This window comes from Rhipicephalus microplus, chromosome X (genome assembly GCF_043290135.1).
Source record: "Rhipicephalus microplus isolate Deutch F79 chromosome X, USDA_Rmic, whole genome shotgun sequence".
NCBI lineage: Eukaryota > Metazoa > Arthropoda > Arachnida > Ixodida > Ixodidae > Rhipicephalus > Rhipicephalus microplus.
In genome coordinates this window covers 370237346-370258003 of record NC_134710.1, presented here as the reverse complement: position 1 = coordinate 370258003, position 20658 = coordinate 370237346, and the positions used below count along the sequence as shown (strand labels likewise).

At 43.5% G+C, this 20658-nt stretch overlaps 1 long non-coding RNA gene across 1 annotated transcript; it reads right to left on the bottom strand.

Moving 5' to 3' along the window:
- Positions 1–12133: 12133 nt before the first annotated feature.
- Positions 12134–18417, bottom strand: LOC119187266 (uncharacterized). The gene is made up of 2 exons (XR_005111821.2): positions 18309–18417; positions 12134–12650 (listed from the first exon to the last, which is right to left on the bottom strand). It is a non-coding gene; the product is annotated as an uncharacterized LOC119187266 (long non-coding RNA).
- Positions 18418–20658: the final 2241 nt, after the last annotated feature.

Below are 20658 nucleotides of genomic sequence, written 5' to 3'. Positions count from 1 at the left end.
ACAAAAAAACAAATGTTTTCAGATACTGCGAGATCATTTCATAAAAAAGCTCAGAAGTTGCTATGTGTGGCCACATTTAATCTGTGCAAGCATCGTGTGGTTACAAAATTCTGTACCAAACATAGGTTCAGCTTTCTGGAATAGACCGCGCTGCACAAGCTAGCTCAGTGCATGCACTTCTGTACCCTGCCAGAGAATATTTTTACCACCAGTATGTTGTAACGTGAAGTGAAATGGTGATTGCATACTAGGGCGCGTCCTGCAGGACCCCAATAAAGTTGTTTCACTTGATCGGTTGGTGTGCTGTAAGCAGAACATTTCCAAGAAAAATCGTATAGTTTGGAGGAGGACTTGAGCAAGGAAAGGTGTAGATAAAACAGTGGATTCACTGGCATTATCCTCACCAAGTATAACATTGTTTTTCTGGTGAAGCTTTGTGTCTGAACAGCGAGCAGGATAAGCTGGTAAAAACATGCAAAATGGGAAGTCTAGCACAGCAATCTGTGCAGTACTGCTCATTTCATGAAGCATTAATTTCACAGGCTTTGCTCATTGTTAGCGTTAAGCCTATATTATGTCCACTGCAGGGTGGAAGCCCAATCAATGTTCCCTGTCCTGTATGAGCCAATTTCATATTATGGCTGATAATTTCTCGATCTCATTGGAACTAATCACCTGCCACCCTCTGCTACATTTAATGTGTTCTAATATAAATTAATTGACATTACTGACCTGTCATCCATCTTTTTTTCTCATTCCCAACTAATGCATTCATTTTTGATAAACTCTGCTTTCTTCCCATGTCTTAATATTATGCTAGCCTTTTTTCATTTTTCTGAAACATTATCTTTGCTCAGAAGCTAGAAGTTATCAGAAAGAACATAACGACATTCTACCTCCTGAGCATATGGCATCATCAATACAAAAATGTAATAAAAGTGAGAAAACATCCTATCTATATAAGAGGCCCTAAAATACTGCAGGAGGCAACAAATAAACTGGTATTTGTATAAAGGCAGTGACAAAAACTTTGACTACTGTCACTTATTCTGATTCTTGGGACATCTTTTTTAGTACATAATAACACATAATTACACATTTACACAATTTACACAGAGGAATTGCCACCACGTGCATTGAGGCCACCCTTCAGAAGTCATGTGAGCACAAGGATGAGGTAAGCCTTAAAAACCAGATTAAAAGACTAAAGGATGCTGGATATCCCAACAGCACCATCACACCCGTGTGCTAAACCCTCCTGCAGAAAGTCAAGTTAAACAAAACAGGACAAAATAAAAACAGAATGACCAAAGATCTTTGCATGCTATACCGTACGTACATAAGGTGTTTCATAATATAAAGAAAATAGCGAGCCGATATGATTTTATCTTGTTATTTGCCATCCCTTGCAAGTTTTCAAAAGTGTGTGTACTAAAAAGCAACAGGAATAGCCATTATTTCACCATTCGTCACGAGAATAGGTATACTGAATGCCAATATAATGTTGTGTATGAGATACTATTGACACGTGGAAACGTAAACATAAGACAAACTGGGCAATGCCCCAATGTTTGAGCAAGACAGCATGCTTAAAATGTTAAGAATGGCTATGGTAGTCGCATGGCCATACACTGTAAAGAATGTAAGTGCAGTTCTATGTTTCATAAAACACTGTTTTTGAAAAAAGCAAGAACAAGAAATGAAAGAGAGACTGTGAAAGCATTTTCTTGTCAGGAAGGCCATGGATCAGTGCATCAGTATACCTTCACTCATCCATTCGGAGAGAGAGTATTCTTTTTTCAGTTAAGATTATATTATCATGGTCTCACATGTGTCGTTGTGCATGAGCACTGTTCTTGTACTCTGTAAAAAAGTGGGCGTAGAATTTAGTTGGCAGTCAGCGCTCTTTCCTGTCCTTTTTGTCTCTTCCTGAACTTCTCTCACTGTTACTAGAACACAACCACGATGAACCAACTTGCCCAGATTAAGCTATTGTTGACGAAAAGTCAGAGCATGAAAATACTTCAGGGGCTCAGAACCTCCTCACTACCCGTCTAGTTACGGCCCTGGTCTATGTGTTCCGAGAGTGAAGCACTAGTGGAGCTATCTAACTACCTAACGGTGAGGAGGGTTTGTGTATACTCGAGCTTGTTTCATGACATGGTGAGAGGTGGCAGGTTGTTGAAATAATATGCTGTGTGGGAGGTCAAGATTTTGATTGAGAACGCTGAGTATGAGCCAGTGACATTAGGCGTTCAAGACTTTTTGCGATATTCACTCTAGCATAGGACCTTGGTTGGTGGTTGACATGTGCATTTGATCACATTGTAGTCTTCCATCATAATTTTTTTGCCACTTGGCGTCGACGCTCTTGAGTTGTACCAAAGTAATTAAGCATCCAGGTACAAGTATCTTCTGTCAGTGTTTCAATGAAGAGCTGAATATGAGTAATAGCTTCCATCGATACTTCTGGCATTGGTGTATGCACATTTCTTTTGAAGTTCTCTTGTAAAAAAGGCATTAAAGGTATGTTTTTGTGACTTTTTAGTGTTGGCCAGAACTGCTGGTGTGTCCGAACGGCTCTTCGATTGGTTGTGGTGTTGTCTTGTTCAGGGCCACAGAGCTTTCAGTCTTTTTTTATATTTGCCTTCACAGGAATGCCCTTTGCATGCTTCTTCAGTACTTTGTATTATTCCTAAAGCATTGACTTCCAGATTTTGATTGTGGCGCTTTAATCTAGTGTTCAACTTCACGCTAGCTTCATTTGCACGCAAAGCAAGAACTCAGGAGTATGGTAACTTTTGCTATGGGTTTTCCCTTCTTCAGTCTACTGTATTTTTGCCTGTGTTGTCTAAGCGCTGACAGCCTCGTGCAACAGCTTTTTTTTTTTGTGCACTTATTGTGTGCCAATGACTTATTTGCCTCCTCAGCTAAAGACTTTTTGTATTATAAGAGAAAGCTCTGTCTGTATTGCTTTTGTCATTTGCTGATGGTGTATCTTCAGTATCTTTTCTCAGTGTACACTATACTTGAATGGAAGAGCAGCATGACTACCTTCAGCTGTTAGCAGGCTTTTAGCTGCTGTAATACTGATTGATGCTCCTTTCTCGGGCGTTCTATTTTGGATGGTTGGCATGTCATTGCTTCTTTTAAACTTTAAAACTGCAGGTGCACCTTTTTCTGGTTACACCTGGTATATTTTTCCAGTGGTTATATATATATATATATATATATATATATATATATATATATATATATATATATATATATATATATAATATATATTGCTAACTTGAGAAACAAGGCCTCTTTACGTTAGGTGCACATCAGGTGGGAAGAGTACTTCTATTACTTGCCAAGATTGTGGCCCCTTATGGTGGGAATCATAATGCACTGTTGATGTGTCAAATTCACATAGCATAATTCCAAGGCACTCGATCAATATCCAAGGAAGAAAATTATGTTCTTTTGCGTGAGTTTCAGCAACTCATAGTAATTTGTATGTAAATGAATACTTCATCATTCTTGGCTGTCATGTTTTATGGAAGCACATGTGCTTCGTTAATAACAAAAAAAAACACGCACGCTCACGCCACTGCAGTGGCGTGAGCGTGCGTGTTTTTTTTTTTTGTTATTAACGATTTGCCCTATGCATTCACGTTTCTTCTTTTTTTGTGTGTCGTACTTCTCGTATCGCGCAGCCTACCGTTTTGGGCACACGTAAAAAAAGTACATAAAAAAGATGCGTTCCACGCCGAAATTCGCGTTCGCAACGAGCTGGGCACCGACAGGGTGCCCTACGACGCCCACACACTCCGCAACACCTTACCAACCGTTCGCTGCGATGTTGTTGGGAATTCGTGTGGTCGTTGCATGAATATAGCGCGTGCGTGCGTGCGCACGCGCGTCTGTGTGTTAGATCACGGCAACTGCATATGTTGTATGATTCAGTCACCATAACGCAACTGACGACCCCCGCTCTTCCCACACGTCAAGCAGCAGCAAGTGCCGTTAACCGTACTGTGCTGTGAACGCAAAACAGATTCGAATAGGTCGCGTAGATAGCTAGCCCGACACATGATACGATAAGATTTGCGTCAGATATTCGACGTCTACATGCACGCGTAAGACAGCGGTATCCGCAGCAGCTTCGTCATACGTACGGATAGCACCGCATCGGACGTCACGTCTGACAGAGAAACTTGATCGGTAATTTTTTCTCACTTAAGAAGTCTACCTTGCACAACTTCAACCAACGATTATGCATTTCAACGAGCTGTGCATGGTTTAATGATTGATTGATTGATATGTGGGGTTTAACGTCCCAAAACCACCATATGATTATGAGAGACGCCGTAGTGGAGGGCTCCGGAAATTTCGACCACCTGGGGTTCTTTAACGTGCACCCAAATCTGAGCACACGGGCCTACAACATTTCCGCCTCCATCGGAAATGCAGCCGCTGCAGCCGGTATTCGAACCCGCGACCTGTGGGTCAGCAGCCGAGTACCCTATAGCCACTAGACCGCCGCCGCAGGGCATGGTTTAATGACGAAAAGATAGTTCTAATATTGTGCCCGGCACATATATTACTCGAGCTCTCTCTAACTTGAAAAATCGGCGCGTGAATTGGGGCCAGAACAGCGCCAAAAAGCAGCACACGCAGAAATTGGCTCATATTCTAATATTATGACATCGTGATGTTGACTTTTCAGCTGACGCCGGCAATAACGTTCAAACGGCGGGCCAATAATGCCGGTCTTATTGGATGGCTCCGCCCATATTGGCTGCTACTTGTACAACCTGGCCCGATGTGTCCGTTCTAATAGGCCGGCACAGCCTATATGGGCGGAAAGTTCTGAAATCTGGCCCAATATAACCAATCTAATAGACTGGCACAGCCATCATTGGCGGAATGTTGTTAATGCTGGTCCAACATAGCCGTTCTATTCGGCTGGCAGAACCAATATTGGGGGTACGTTGTAAACGCTGGTCCAACGTCGCCGTTCTATTTGGCTGGCATAGCCAATCTTGGCGGTACGTTGTGAAAACTGGGCCGTTCATGGGCCAGGCAATGCCGATCTATCCCCAATATTGGGCCAACCTTCTGTGCTGCCTGGGATAGAATCATACTACATGGATAAATGTTTCAATTTCAAATTGGGAATGATGTAGGTGTATTCCTTGCGAGTTTTGAACAGACCTGAGGGAGGTTGAACTTAGCTCAGAGTACACGGCCACAGCGGTTGCTTTTTCTGTTGCCGTATAAAGCCACTGAAGTGATCACGAGACTCAGTGTGCAAGAGGCAGATGATTATGAGAAGGTTAAGGCTGCCTTATTCAAGATGTACCGCCTTTCAGCTAAGGGATTAAAGCATAGGCTTCGAAACACAGAAAAGAAAGATAGTGAGGGATATTCGGAGTTTGCTTGCGGCACGAGGAGAAACCTAATCGAGTGGTAAAAATGTGCGGAAGCCCACGAGAGTAGAGACAAGGTTATTGAAACCACATGCCTAGAAGTTTTACGGAAGCATACCTCAGAATATGGGGCTGTGGGTGCAAGTCAGAGATAATGTAAACACTGTGGAAAAGGCGGCCGAGTTAGCCGAAGAATACACAATGCATAGAAAACTGAGCATCGAGTACAGAGGGCCGGACGTATGAAAGGGGTCACAAAGAGTTTACATTCAAGAAAGGCTTGCAGGTGAAAAAAATTAGGCGATCCTGAGGTGGAAACAAGTACGCCAAAAATAAGACGGAAAGCTCGAACAGTGGGACATGTCAGCAGTGGCAAAGAAAGAAGCTTGAGGCTTTCAAATCTAGTAGATGTTATAATTATCAGAAGACCGGCCATATCGCAGCAAAGTGCAGAAAGTCTAAGGTAGCTTTCTCCGACATGAATGAAAGTGACGAGAATATAGAGCTTTTACGCCCATATCTTCATGAGCTGGAGATAAACGGTAAACCCTGCAAAGTACTCGGGCACAGGGGCGCCACCATGGACATTGTCTACCCTTCTTACATTACTGTAGATGACTTCACGGGAGAAGTGGCATGGATCAAACAGGTTGTAGAGGAAAACAGCGTCCGTCTTTCTATGGCGAAAGCAACGATCACTGGGCTGTTCGGAAAGCTTGTGACAGAGGCAGCTGTCTTAACATCACTATCGTTGCAGTACCCGTGCATATTTTCGAAACGGTCAGACAGGATACTGCGCGAGCAAGGTCAGAAACTTGAAGAAGGAACTGTTCAAGCGCTGACTCGTGCCAAAGCATGTGAACTGGCGTCTATCGCACCAGAAAAAACTATTCTAATGGCAAGAGACACGGGCCTAGGTCACCGCTCAGGGGCACAGAGAGAACCTGCAGCTGATCAACAAAATGAAGTTTTATCAACCAAATTAGATCATAACCTAGATGGAAAGCCAGCTGATCGGCAACATGAGGCTTTATCAGCAGAGCTAGATGGGGATCTAGAAGGAAAGCCAGCCGACACATTCACAAGCAAAAAGGGGTCAGTATAGTCGCCGGCAGCTAAAAACTTTGACCGGCTAGTGCCGGTAAACAGACAATCGCTGGCCGCTGAGCACAACAGTGACCCTAGCTTAACTAAACTGCAGTTTAGCGCTAAAAAGGGGATTGCTAGGGGCAACGTGACGTTGCATAAAAAAGGAGGCCTGTTGTATCGGCACTACACGGATAAGAGAGAAAGGGTTCTAGATCAGCTGGTCGTTCCTAGAAAATACAGAGAGGATCTTTTCAACCTCTGTCACGGAAACAGCTGGTCTGGTCACCTAAAAATAAACAAAATGAAAGAGAGATTGTTAACTGAATACTATTGGTCGAGGTGCTTCAAAGATGTAGAGGAAGTCGTAAGATCATGTGACACGTGCCAGCGCGTTGGTAAGCCTGGGAAAGGGTGGAAAGCTCCGCTGAAAACGGTACCTTTATTGTCAGAACTATTTCGACGTATGGTAATTGACACGGTGGGTCCCCTGCTGAGAACTAAGTCTGGTTATAGGTATTTGTTCACCATGCTGTGCCCAGCCACGAATTTTCCAGAAGCAATCCCTCTGAAGGAGCTCTCTTCGACAGAAATAGTAGACGCGCCCCTGTCAGTCTTCACAAGAGTCGGCTTTCAAGCAGAAACACAGGCTGATCAAGGGTCAGTTTTCACAAGCTCATTGACTGCAACTTTTCTGCAGAAGTTCGGGATAAAACTGATACATAGCTCCGTATACCACCCTCAATCAAACAGCGTCGAGAGATGACATTTGGTGTTAAAACAAGTGTTGCGCACTCTCTGTTATGAGTAAAAGGAAGACTGGGAAAGCTATCTTCTGGTTACTTTGTTTGCCTTGCTTACGGCACCTCATAAGGCCGCAGGGTTCTGGTCAGCAGAGTTAGTGTATGGCAGGACGTTGCGCTCCCCACTAAGGATGCTTAGAGAAATGTGCGAAGAAAATGGGGAGAGTCAAACAGTGGTCGAAAACGTGCTGAAGTTGCTAGAGCTTCTAAGTACGACACAAGGGCTGGTAGAAAAGAACATGAAAAGGGCTCAAAAGACGGCCAAGCATTACTACGACAAGAATGTGAGACTGCGAACCTTTAACGCAGGGGATTAAGTAATGATTTTAAAACCGTCGCAAAAAAAAACAAAGTGGAAGTTCATTGGGACGGGCCTGTCAGGGTGATGCATAGGCTTTCTGACACAAACTACAAGTTGAAAGTGCCAGGTCGAAGAAAAGAGGTGAAAATCTACCATTGTAACCTGACGAAGCCCTACATAGAACGTCAGGGAGTTGTGAACCTCTCTCTACAACAGCCCAAAGAAATTCAATCTGAATGCACGAGAACTTCCGACTCAGAAATGAGCCTGGAAGAGGTTGTAGCTTCTTCTATAAATGGTAAAACTCTTGAGACTGAACAAGTAGAGGAACTAAAAGAACTTCTAGAGCAGTACATCGACAGGTTCATTCGTCCGCCGGGTAAAACAGAATTGATAACTCACGAAATAGAATTGACATTGGCCGAACCTGTAAGATCCAAGCAATACCGAATGTCTCCAAGGCAGAAAGAGATTTTGGAGGCTGAACTACGGCGCATGTCAGAGCTTGGGGCCCGCTAAAAGTGACAACACATCTCCACTAATACTTGTGGAAGCCCCTAATAAAGACCCCTGTCTATGTGTAGACTACAGGAAATTATCACTAGGAATCAGTTGTACCCCATTCCAAATATTGTGGATCAGTGCAGTGAAGTACATTTCCACGTCAGTGCGGTGAAATACATTTCCACGCTAGATCTTGTAAGAGGATACTGGCAGCCGCTATGCCGCATTCATTTCACCTTTCGGCACCTTTAGACCCTTGGTTCTTAGCTTTGGGCTGAAAAACACGCCTTTCAGCTTCTCCAAGTTAATGGACATCGCAATGTAAGAACTGTAAGAGTTTGCACTCCTATACCTTGAAGATGTCGCAATGTTTTCTGACAGCTAGGAGGATCACCTTAAGCACCTATAAAAGGTATTTTCGCGCTTGAGAGAGGCAGGTTTGACAATGAAAGCTGAAAAATGAAATTTTGGCTGCTTTCAAGTCAGTTACCTAGGTCATATTGTGGAGAAAGGAAGGAGACAGCCGGCCGAACTAAAGACAGACCGGTTTTTCATGGCCACGTACAAAGACCGATATTCGGTCATTCCTGGGACTTGCGGAGTACTACCAGTGTTACATCACCAATTTTTTGCAGAGAGCAAGTCCACTAACGGACGCCTTGAGAAAAGGGGAGCCTAAGAGCGTGAAATGGGATAAGGACAAAGAAGCCACATTTCAGGGTTTTAAAGCCTTACTCGTTTCCCGACATGTGCTACGTGCACCGGACTATGGTAAAAAAAGAATTCATAGTTCAGTGCAACACGAGCGACAGGGACATTGTGCTTTGCCAGGTTAACGATGACCAGGAAGAGCACCCTATTCTCTACGCCAGCTGCAAACTAACAGTCCGAAAAAAAAAGCCTATAGGGCTTCAGAAAAAGAATGTGCCTGCTTGGTTTGAGCAGCCCAAAAGTTGTCATGTTACTTGTACAAAGCGAGGTTCATCTTTGAAACAAACCGCTGTTCCATGACACGGCCCAATCAAATGTCCCACAAAAATGGTCCCTTGCTCCGATGGAGCCTCACCCTCCAGCAGTATAACTTCGAGGTTCGTTATGAGAAAGGAAAATTGCACAGCAATGCGGATGGTCTGAGTAGACTGTCTGAAAATAGCCGTTTAAGGGAACGAAAGGCCACTTCATTTTTGCAGCTTTTTGGCATTATATGACAAAGCGGTTCATTTCAATTTTTAAAAATATTTACGTCTTCTTCCACGAGTGTTGTACCTATTGCAGCACGAAATTCCGTCAAAACTTTAGAGCAGCGGGCTATTTTCCTACGATGCTTTCAACCCCATCGGCGCCCAGTCAGCTAGACGCTGTCCAGTAGGTGTTAAAGGTAGTGGCCAGGTCACAACAAAAGCTTCGCGAAACAACCCTTTTGTTGAACGGGTTCGAACAGCGTGGGACGGCGCCACTGTGGCAGTTCTCATGGAGTCAACCTCTGGACTCGGCTGTCGTCGCCGACGTGAAATCATCAGAAAAGCACCGACAGTCCCGAAGCATGGGAAGACGTCGCAGTTCTCGGGGATTGAGCACTTGGCCTGCAGAGTTCGGAAAACTGGCAAAAATGTAGCAAAACGCTGCCTTGGACCATTGCTGACATTCGTGTCAGCGGCCATCTCTCCAGAAAAGTTCAACTTTTCCCCTCCACTAGACTCTACCTCCTCGCCCTTCGACGTTTTCAAGACGTGGGCTAGGTGCGTCATTGTGTGGTGGGCTCGTGCTACCATTAGACCTTTTCGCCCAACCGAGTGGTTCAATATCTGCACCCTTTTTGGTGGGTGGACCACTGAGACTTCGTCACCTGGTTTGTGGCGAAAGTGGTCATCGCCTTTTTCGGACCTCCGTGTAAGGAGACGGCGGGCTATAAAAGCCGAAAACATTTTGTAAATAATGACTGAATTTCTGTACAGTTTCATCTTTCAACTATCATGTAAATAAACCTTCCTTCTTTCTCTCTTGATGTGTCCCCTGACTGGCAAAGATCAGCTATGCGGACGACGGCGGGGATCCAGGTATGCTAAAGAAAACCCGCTGTACCTACCATCAACCTCGAACACTTAATAGCCTGTGCCTTTTTTGTGTGCTACATGTCTTCATGTTGCTTTTTATACTTATGAAAGTAAACCATTCAAGACTGATGTTGGTTTCTGCCAATGTACTGATGTTGACTTATTATCAACGTTACTTCTCGAGGGAGTGTGCGCAGTTCGTGGTTGCATTTATCGTGCTGGTTCCTTCGCATGTGCTTATTTCTTGCACACCTACAACTGTTGGTGCCAAAAGAATTGCATATGTTCATTGCATTTCTGTGAATGATTTTGCTTCCAGCTCCGTTGTTCTCTTTGTCAACGAGGTTGTGGCTGCATGCTTGCTAATGCATAACACAGTGACAAATCTTAATAATTGACAATACAACAACCAATTTTTTTCAAGAATTCTTTTTGGAATTGCTTTAACTTTCATGAGAAGTTTGAATTATTACAAGCCTTGACAGTCTAACCACACACCAACACTACAAAGTATTGCTTCAGGCATCTGGTGGCAACCTAGCAAGTGGTCACTAGTAAAGTGTTGGCCATGGAGACATTCCATGAATATGACAAAGGAAACTCAAAGGTCCATGTCTAGTCCAACATCGCAGCTGATTAATGCTTTTCTCGCGTAATTATCTTCATTATGAATGAAAAAAGGCATTACTCGCAAGTGAAAGCCGTTGTGCAGCCCGCTTTGTGGAAATAGGCTACGAGCAGCTGGTACGATTTGCGGCAGTTGTTGGCTTGCAAAAGCCAAACATCAAAGTCATTCACACCCGTCAGCCGGAAAGTTCGTGATGCGGCAATGGTTGACGTCAGTGCTAACCTTGAGAGGTCGAAAAACCTCGCAGTGAGAGAGCTTAGCAGGGACGACATTGCCATTATGTACGACGGTATGAAGCACAAACATGGCTGCAAAATGGCATGACATTGGACTTAGTTTGGATTTCGTAGTCCTGTCGAACTTCTTCCTAGCTCGCAGTTGGCACAAGGCTCTGCTAGATGGAGCAGAAGTTTGGCAAGCGTTTCATGGCCCTGTCTGTGAGCGAAATATCTGTGAGGAGTCTGCTCGAAAACGTCGAGAGGGACGAACTCATGGTGCTGTCCTTTTTTTAGTCAAAGTGGCCACTACAAGAAGGATTGTTCTTTTCGGTGTGCAAATATAATCTGATTTAATAATTTTTTATAAATAAAAACTCAACTTTAACTTTAAAACTCATTTTTCTCAAAACACAAATTTTGCCATTTTTTCTAATGTCTCCCTTCTTTACCGGGCACTTCTAGTGCTCGGATCTGCATGAACTTTTGCCCAAATTTTTTCCAAAGTATGACAAATGCAATTATCAAGTTTAAATTTAAATATTTTGTTGTATAATGAAAAAATCCTATGTATACCTTTACTAGGGTAGGTGAAATATGGACTTTTTACGTCTATTATTTTTCACGCATATTACAGATTTTGTATGTGCTTCCTAATTAGCTATTAGCACTCTATACTTTATTTGAAGCATTATGAACTATGAATGATAAAAAATTACAGAATTTCAGGGATGAAAAGAGAGGGGCAAAAGGGTTAACGTTTTTAATTTGTCATGTTGCAGAGCTAAAAGTGTGTAACTTGCGAGGAAGCTAATTATATATTTGAAATCAGCATAAAAAGTTTCATACACAATTCAAGTTTCAATGCTCTAGGGTGAATATTAAAGAAAAAGTGTCTTCGAGTAGCATCTCCCCTTAAAAGAGTTTTTCGCTATCTTGTGAGTGAGTCAGTGTGCCACTGAAGCTGGTTCACTAGACATGATCAATTCGTTATGTAGCATCCATGGTGCAACGGGCACCCAATTATTCACTATACTTCTCTAAAATGGTCATGCTGGCCTAACCAAGATACTCATAATTACAAGCACAAGTCATGTAAGGCTTCCAGGAAGTAAAACTACAGCATTTCATCTCCGATCAGTTCCTTTACTTGAGTTTCGTTCATACTTGAGAATGTATGCTGCAAACTTCTGGCAGCTCTAGAAGAAAGCAACATTCCTCGACACATCTCCACATTTACCGAGGTGACAAAGCTGCAGTAATTGTCATGGCAGCCACAACCATTTTGTAACTTTTGAACAGAAGCACCATTTGGGGCCACTAACACCACCAGTGAAAAAGTCGACACTACCAAGCTAGGCAAACCTGTCCGCTTACCAACCCTAATAATTCTAGCAACCCCGGTTGAATCTCACCCAGTATTTCAGCACTTATAACAGGGCCATGCTTAACCATACACACTTTCACACTGCAAAGTGTGAAGTCCCTCTGGGGATGGTCCACTTCATTCTCCTTGATGAAACAGCACAAAGTACCCCGGTAACGCACTCCTGGCACAGGTTTTCATCTCCCCACAGAGCTTGGGGGTCCTTGGTTTCTACTTGAGACCTTTGCAGCTTGTGGCTTTCTGCTTGAAGTAAATCTGCACAAGGTCGTAGATAAGGTCTTTAGAATTGTAAATCATGATATCTAAATTCGTACAGCAGAAGAAAACGCTCCCATTTTTTAGACACATCAAGGCATATTTTTTTGAAGTTATCGCCCTGTATTTGCAACCTCTATTTCAGTTCTTTTTTTTAGGCTGCACTTGCTTTTGATGGTGCTATCTTACTATGAAATTGTGCATAAAAACAGCTCATTCACCACAACTCGAAATACACTGGGAAGCAACATCAGCTGGACGCTTTGCACAGCTTCTTTCATGTAATGGCTTATGTTGACCTTGACGGTGCTACTACACTGAAAAATATGAAAAAATAATATTCGTTCAAGGGTTTGAGAACTAGCCAGAATGTGCAATTACATCCTGGCAGAAATAAAAAGACCACGAATTCTAGCACATGCTTTTCATATTTAGGTAGGGTTATAATTTCAAATTGCGTTCAAAGCTCCCAATAAACAGCAAGTCATGAAATCTAGCAGAAGTGGCTTGGTGTCGTGCTTCTGAGTCATTTTGTTTGCTGTACATGGTTTTATGCTTTTCTGTGCACCATAATTAGCGCTCAATACTGCTCGATATTACGTTATTACCTATCCACTCTCTATATTGTTCTGCTTACAAGACAAAGCAGTTGATGCTGAGAACTTTGCCTTCGTGACTAGTGTGACATATCAAGACGCGACACATGCTTTCTCAATGCATGAACGTGCCTTAATGCAAGCATGTTCACTGAACTCTAGTGCACAAACATGTACTGCTGTCGTTCTCACTGCCAACTTTTTGTAGCCTGTTGTGTGTATAAAACTTCATGGTGGCCACAGACTCCAAAATATGAAGATGTTCCACAGTGCACTCAGAGTTATTTTCCATGATTTGACACTGACCAGTCGACTTTCCATTGGACCAAATCAAACATGTACCACAAAAATGTTTGTCAGTGCCTTTAATTGGTTTATGTTTAAACCATGTAAATGTATAAAATGACTTGTCCTTTATGAGACTTTTTTTTTCCTTTGAATTAAAAAATGGAGTCTCATATATCACAAGGTGGTCTGCATAAGCTGTGAAACTGGGAACCCTATGCTGAAAAACACACATACAGCTCGAGACAAATATTTTAAGTGAACATAATTCTGTGATGATCATACTTGGCAATTTCTCCCTTTTTAGCCTTGCTCGTTGCATGTTTTTCATTCCACTAAGACCTGTGACTTCAAGCCCATGCAATTCTGCATGAAAACGGAAATCAAAATTGCCCAATTCAAAGCTAACAAAGCGAATTCAACACCAGATCATTGAAGCATAAGACTGAATTTATTTTCTTTTTTTTTCTCGTTAATATGTATACTCCGTCCCAAAAACTCGTTGCAGCAGTGTAGAAAGTACAAGGTGTGAGCAAGCTATGCTTTTGGCTAGCTAAGCATATTTCTGGAAGCATTTGCTTAAATAACTGCTAAAATACCTCTGATAATTTCTTTACATATCAAGTAAACACATGCATCGAGTTCAGAATGTCATCACGATCAACAATGGCAAAAGCAACAGCCCTACAAGTAACAGGCACCCTACAAGTTCCTAGAAACAATCCCTTCGCCTGTCCAGAACTCGGCAGTGTCCAGCTTTTTACTGTTCACCGTGATGTCCACACTTTCACCTGCTCATCACCCACAAACCCTGTTCGTCAACTCACAGCTCTACCTTCTCGCATGGTGAGGAGGCGCACTTGCCTAAGAGGAGAGACAAGCTAATCAAATAAGTATAGACAGAAAGGGCAAAATGAGTGAAGCCTCTTTTGTATCACAAAATGCATAGAAAAATCCGACCATTACAGATGTGCACAACTGCACTGCAACACCACAAATAAATTTCGACCTTTGGGTGGTTTCAGGGCCATTCAAAGTGGCAAGCTTGAGACATTTGGATTTGTTTAAAAATTATGTGGCAATGTTATGCAACTTGTTAATCCTGTTTCAAATGTACATCATGTGCGTTCGATGTATATATGACCACCGATAGCCATCGTTATTAAGCAGCAAGGCATACCCCATGCAGCCATGAATGCCACTTTTAATACGAAATCATATTTGCTACTACACTACTATAAACACACTCAAAAACAAAGAAGTCAGTTCTAGCCATGAGCTACATTTCGCTGAGAACAAAGCATCTCATGTGTTTTGTCATTATTGAAATACTTTGTTTAGCCACATTTAGTATGCCTCGTTTTCAAGTATGGGGAATTGTATTAAGGAAACATTGCAAAAATGGTCACAAATACACGGCTGCTTAAGCATCAGGACACAAATATAAAGCAAATGGAAGTTAAACTTTAGGAATTACAAGCCACAGAGTGTACGATGATGTAATCAAAATGAGGTGGAAGGCATGTGCTTGCTTTATTTACCCAGCTTGCTTTACCAGCTTGCTTTAGTTACCGAACATGACTACTGAGATGCCATGAAAAGACCAAGCAGCGAATGTGGCGTAGGTGAACGGATGTTCAGGGATTTCCACCCTTCCCACTGACAAAGCAGCTCTGCAGCCTCCACACTGCTCCAGCCAATTGGACAGATGAGCATAGTTTACCTAATGTTTAGGAGTCACTGACATACATGCAAATGCAGAAGCATATTATAGGGAGCTTGCACCAACAGTGGTGGAACAGTAGGTGTCTAATTTCTTGCCTAAGCCAGTTGAGATGACAATTGGGGAAGCACATGCGGTTCTGGGCTGTTATAGTTGCATGCAAAGTAAGGCAAAGTTATAATGACAGAAAGATGCTGATGAAAGACGCCCGCAGCCGCATAGTACAGTAGCTATATATGCTCCCTACAGAACAAGAGGTGATATACAGTAACTTGATCCAGCAGTGCACCATCGTAATAGAAGCAAGAGCTTCTGCCGCCCACACATTCTCTATTGCCACCTCAACTGGCTATGACAAAATATGGCTACTTGCACCATCATCGTTCGTGCAGGCTCCTTTCAGGCACCCTGATATTAAAAAAACAGAATTCATACAATAGTGAATGTTGCCCTCAATGTGATGTGTTACTTTCAGTGTGGTGAGGAATTGAAATGTATTTCAAACCATTAAAACAGGTGAAAAGTAAGCGTGCAGCAGCCTTTTGTTAGGTTACAATGTAATAGCCCAGTTTCCTTTTCTAAAAAACGTGTGTATACCATGCACCATTTATTTTTATATGTACTATCAACATCGAATGAAACTCGAACGGCAAATACTGACAATGGTATAGTGCATACCGTCAAGAAATCACCGTGGAAACGCGTGAGTGTGCGCAATGCTACCGAATGTGCGCACCTGTCAATGGTGATGACTTGGTGTTGCGCACTATCCCATAGCAAATGCTTGCTGCTGTTGGTGTTTGATTCGACACAGATGATACATGTATGACATTCTGCCACAAGTAAAAAAAACAAACACACAAACAAGACACGAGCACGACGACATGGGTGGCCATGTCATGTTCATGTCTCTCGTGCGTGTGTTACTGACTAGCGGCAGAATGTCATGCAGTAAGCAATACCAACTAGGTTATGAAGAAATATTTTTGAAGTACGTTGCCCATAGTACAGTCGTGAGCAATATGAGAGCTAACACCGAATACAAGTTTAATCTATGATTATTAGTAATGTATCGATATAAATTTCAATTAGTTAACATCAAGAAATACCTTTTCGTTTGAGTATTTAGGGTTATGAACCATACTACGCCTGCCAGGTGCATAGAGTCTAAATAGTCTGAAATGGACCTGCAGGTGTGGATGAAATGGAAAAAAAACACCAACGGGAATGGCGAAAAGAGTAAAAGAGGAGAGAGGGACACAACTAAGGAAAGTCGCTAACTCCAGAGCAGGCCAGTATTTTCTTTTTAATTTTACCATTAGGAACTATAACCTATAATTGACTGGAGAGTTTCTTTTGTTTGCATAGTAATAAACAGCACAATGTAAGAACAAGGGACAAAACAAAAGAACGATGTGGGTCGAGCACGGACTGTCAACTGAAAAATATGCTGCTTAATAACTTCAGTGAAAAATAATGTTAGCTGCACACCTACTGTGAATGAGAGTATGGCTGAAAAAAATAAGTGCCACAATTAACTAAGATTTTACCAGACCCACAAGTGTACTAGGTATGTAGCTAATGTTATTTAGCGCACGGTTTTGTGCAATAAATTTTTCAGATAGCAGTCTGTGCTCATTCCGCAATCTTCTTATGTCTCCCATTTTTTACTTCGTGCACACACTACTGTGCTTTAGTCACTATGACCTTTAAAACCGAATTACAATGTATCCACTTGTATTGCTGACGACTGTACTGTATCATAAATTAGGCAAGAAAAGCATGTTGCTATAAGTCTGCTAACATATGTGTTCTAGTGCAACCAAGACGAGAACAGAAAGACGATGCAAAAACAATTGATTGATTTGTGGGGTTTAACGTCCCGAAACCACCATATGATTATGAGAGACACCGTAATGGAGGGCTCCGGAAATTTTGACCACCTAGGGTTCTTTAACGTGCACCCAAATCTGAGTACACGCGCGTACAACACTTCCGCCTCCATCGAAAATGCAGCCGCCACAGCCGGGATTTGATCCCGCGACCTGCGGGTCAGCAGCCGAGTACCTTAGCCACTAGACCACCGTGGCGGGGCGATGCAAAAATGCGCGCTGGTCCTGTCATTAAATGTCTTTCTTATGTCCTTATCTTGTTTGTGCTAAAACACTCACATGCCTGATGAGCTAGTCAGATTAGAAATACTCCTGTGTCATACCTATCCTTGTATCAGCAACAATCCAGCACTGTGAGAATCACACCACTGCCACACAGCAGTGTAATGCATTTTACTACGTGCTGATAGCACTATAATGTATAAAATGCTAAAATCTAGCATAATATGAAGTCTCACATGGTGCATGCAAGTTAAAAGTCAGACGTCAAACATGGATGCTGGCTGGTACAGCATCACTGGCAAGCGAAGACGACGCGCATGCATACGCACGATTGCATGAACATCTTTCCCAACACAGAGCAAACACATGATTACGTTTAACTAGCTCAAGACAGTGTTGAAGTTCACAATAACCACTAACACCTTCCTCACTTCATTGTGAATGTAGGCTTCTTATAACCACTTAGGTAGTTCGCTAGGTGAATTGAGTCAAGTTAAAGATTATACCCTCCCTGAAAGCGAGCAAAATGCTGTCCAGCCGCAAATGGCACTGCAGGCTCTGTTTTATCAACAAAGCAAGCGCCGCTAGCTTCCTGCTTACTACAATGCACATAATAAAACAACTCCATCATTACACACACGCATGTTCTCAATTTACGGGAACTCGCTTCCGTGAGGCCGTACGGATGAGCCATGGCTCCGCATGTATCAGCGTAGTGAAAGCGAATCGGTAACGGGCACAATGTCCGTGCATCGCAAGAGAGCGAGGTAATGACGGGCGACAGCCATCACCTCGGAGTCCTTGGAGCACCACGCATTTCGCCGATTCCTTGAAAGACTCGAACTTCATCGGCACCCCAAGAAACACGGGAATTGTGCGCAATTTCGCAAATCACACAAATGAGGAATGAAGATTCCATGCGCAAATATAATGCTTTTACCTTGAAACTTCTACACGACGTAACGGGGCGAGTCACCACACTATGGTGGCTAGCCACACCACAGAAAACCTACACGCACCAAAACAACTAACAGCTGGCTATGGCTGTGAATGGCTTTGGCTTGAATTACTTGCAAAAAAACATTTTCTTGCGAAATAAAAAAGAGTGCATTGTGTTTGGTAAAATACCTTTTAAACAACGATATTGGCTTAAAATAAAGAACAATTTTTAAAAAACCAGCTAAATAACTTTTCAACCATTTTTTTTTTTGTTCTAGCAGACGATAGGGATTCGCCGCTTCTTCCACGCACGTGTGATGCGGCTTTACGTTGGATACTTGCCACCTAAACTAGTTGTATCTGCGTTATCAATGCATCAAAGGATGTCTATAAAGTAGTAATGCTTCTACCTAATGCAGTATGTTATCTTTCAAGGCAAGCTATTTCGATGCCTTGAAGCAAAGGGAAGCCGCCGTGATCAGTTTATTTCACCGATACGCTCGGCACCGCCGTATGCATTAGCGTCGTTCCCCGCGCTGTCTTAACTGTTCGAGGTTGCCTATTCCTTTCACTACCGTTCCTGGAGTACATGTAAGGGACGACGACAACCACGGACTTAACAATAATAATATTATTATCTAGGGTTTTACGTCTATAAACAGCGATAGGATTACGAGAACTCGCAGCGGAGGACTCTTGAAGTTTCAACCATCTGGTGTTCTTTAACGTGCACTTACATCGCACAGTACACGGGCCTCCACCATTTTTGCCTTCTTTGAAGTGAGACCGCCTTTCCCGGTATAGAACCTAGGACCCCTGGGTCAGTACGAGCACTGTAACTACTGATCCACCGTTGCTGACGTCACTATATTGCTATGATGTTAACCATGAATTCACCATCGCAAGTGCAGACAATCCACAGAAAACTGAGGTGTCAAACAATTATAAGTAACCAGATGTAACAACTCTTTAATTAGACAGACTGGAATGTTATTTCACTTCTCTGCACCACCAATAGGCAAAAGAAGTATTTGTGATTTCACGACGCTTGCGTGACGTGCCTCAATTCGCGTTACTGGCGTCATTCAGGGGTGGAGACAGTGAGCCAGATAACTTGGGCAGTGGCTTTTTTTTCTTTTTAATAATGTCAAAAAATGTTATATCAATTTTGGGCATTGACATGACCGAAAGCAGTGCAAATAAATAGGACATTTCCGTGTCACTCCGTGTTTCTTTTTTGTCTGCATTACCTTCGATCATGTCACAGTGAACCATCTTCCGACGCGCACGAAAAGTTTTATCGTCTTGGGACACCTAGTGAAGGGAATTTATGGTCGCACACAACTTCAACGCCGGTCCCAGTTTCACATTCATCATCTTCACGAGGTGGTGTTCCTTGAAGAGGAACAACGCGACGCCATCAATCTTGTGGTGGCGGAACTTCTCAGCGATGTGTTCGCAGCCTGGGATCCCGGAAACGTATTCTGCCACGTCATCCACAGTCCAATTTTCCGGCGAGTTATCTCCATTATGCAGTGGAAACGTGGTTTCCTGCCGGGGTGTCATTAGCAGCGCAGGCGATGCCTGCGAAGCCACCGAATCATGGGGAGACGACTACAGGACCTTTGGTGGCGTGCCATTGACAAGCTCCGACTTGGAGGTGGCAGTGACGCCTGGGACAGAGGAGCCGGTCTTGCTCGGAGTTGTCTGGAGTCCTTCTCCGGTTTCCTTGCAGGCCAGCGACGGAGTGTTCCGTTTCGGTGTGACAGCACCCGGTAGTGGCTCGATCATGGCCGGCGTCTCGACGAAGGAAGAATCATGCTGCAGGGGCTCCGGAGGTTCGCGCTTAACGGTGACGGCTCCAGACGTACCCGGGTCGGTCCCCGGCATCGTCGATGGCGGTGCGGCCATGCTGCTGACGCGATAGCAAGGCTGCGCCCCCATGATACTGGTCGTCGTTGCCGTGGTTGTACTTGAGAAAGGTTGCAGATACTCCTCGATGAAAAACCCTTCGATGACGTATGTCGTCACGCCAGGCTTCGGCACTATTCGGGCGGGCAAGTCGCAAGGGAGTTCTGGTATGGTTAAGGCCCTGCCGGCTTCGGGTAATGGATCTTGCGGTCGAGCCTCGGCTCGCTGTTGACGTTGCCCGAAATACGGTGGTGTGCCTCTAGGAGTCATGCGGGAGCCCGCGGAAGCGGCTCGCCCACGTGTTCTCTGGCCCCTCATTGCCGACATTTCTGGTAAGAAGTGGTGTTAAGCTCTTTCGACGTAGGTCACTTACGGCGATTTGCGTCGTCTTCCTCTATACAGTCGGCCCTATTGGCGTCTCAAGACTTTCCAGTTCACAG